Raw genomic sequence first — 1878 nt, 5'->3', positions numbered from 1 at the left:
GGAGTTTTCCATGTTGAGGGGGCGATTAGTAACAATTTATATTTTGGGTGGCGAAAAACAATTTTCTGGGCGATATAGTAAAACAGTATATTAAGCTCTATAAAAAGACATTAACGATTTCAGGTCATGTTGAAACTTCATTCGTCATTAGGATTATACTTGAGAAGTTATTTTTTTAAAATTGTGTAGAAGAGCTGTGGCATAAGTTACATGTTGAGCTGGTCTTTATGTTAAAGTGCAGATGGCATAACACAGTGTTTCTCAACGGGGGCAATATCACCCCCACGTGGGAGTTTTTCCATGTTGAGGGGGCGATTAGTAACAATTTATATTTTGGGTGGCAAAAAACAATTTTCTGGGCGATATAGTAAAACAGTATATTAAAAATGTTACATAATTTTTCACTTCAAATTTAGGAAGTTATTTTTTTAAAATTGTGTAGAAGAGCTGTGGCATAAGTTACATGTTGAGCTGGTCTTTCTGTTAAAGTGCAGATGGCATAACACAGTGTTTCTCAACGGGGGCGATATCACCCCCATGTGGGAGTTTTCCATGTTGAGGGGGCGATTAGTAACAATTTATATTTTGGGTGGCGAAAAACAATTTTCTGGGCGATATAGTAAAACAGTATATTAAGAATAATTAGATATTTTATTTGTTATATCGTACAATAATTAAACAAATAACATTATACTAGTCACTAGTCTATTCAATGCAGTATGAATTTAGCATTAGCCTTGGCATTTGGCATCGGAATTTTGAAGTGAAGGGGGTGATACTACGTAACAGTTTTATTGATGGGGGTAATACTACGTTGAAGGGGGCAACGATTTGTTAGAGGTTGAGAAACACTGGCATAATGTAACACCCAAGTGCATCACCATCCACTACCGGGCCTCTCATTTTATTGAAATTTTCCCCCCTTCCTCTCTTGTCCCAGTTTGTCCAAGTTTCTGTAACCTCCTCCCCTGTTCAGATATACAGCAAAATTTGATCTCCCTTAAAACCTTTATCACTTTATGAATGATAGATATCGTAAGTAGAAATGAAGCACACAAGAAATTTTGAAATAAATAACTGGATGTCCACTGAAGCTCAAGCCCTCCCTCCCTTTCCCTTTGTTTGACTCCTGCCCTTCCAGTGTAGATGTCAGTGGTGCAGCGTGGGTGTCAACTGCCTGGAGCCGAGAAAAATTTCGCCACCCCCTTATTTAGGTACCTCAATTTAAAAGACTAAAATTCAGTTTTGTCACAGAATAAGTAATGAAAAATTCTGTGCTCATTTCAATTGGTCCAAATTGTAGGTGCGACAAAAATATGAAATGAAATGGTTCAAATTTTTACAAGATATTATTATTATTTATTGTGAAATTTTGCCGCCCCCTAAAAATGCCACCCGAGGCAGACCGCCCCTGCTGCCCCCACTGGTGGACGTCATTTATGGACAGCTTCTAACTGGCAATGCAAGAGGGTGTTGTAGGTTCAAGTTTCATTACCCAGCCAATCTTTTCTTCCAGAATATTCTAAATTTAAATTGAAATTTAAAAATTTAAATTTATTATTAGATGGTAGCCTAACCTTTTACCTATATTCAAATTACTTTATATCTAATCATTAAATTCACCTTGTGTGAGACCTGAAAGGTCCCTGGGTCTAAATCAGCAATTTTATTAATAATGTTAATATTTTGTTACAAAATATTACTTCGTTTGGATGAGAAAAATGACGTTTTAGAGTGGGAAAAATAGATAACAGATGTTACTTCCTTTCACAGAAGTTAGTGTATCCTCTGTTTTTCCCTTATCTGCAAAAACTCTCGCTTTGATGGGAAATGCTTACCCCTCACATATCCCCCTTTCCATCCGTTCTCACGGAGGAA

This window comes from Centruroides sculpturatus, unplaced genomic scaffold, assembly GCF_000671375.1.
Source record: "Centruroides sculpturatus isolate CEXI.00-Female unplaced genomic scaffold, Cexi_2.0 scaffold745, whole genome shotgun sequence".
Lineage (NCBI taxonomy): Eukaryota > Metazoa > Arthropoda > Arachnida > Scorpiones > Buthidae > Centruroides > Centruroides sculpturatus.
Note: the sequence above shows the minus strand (reverse complement) of the source record.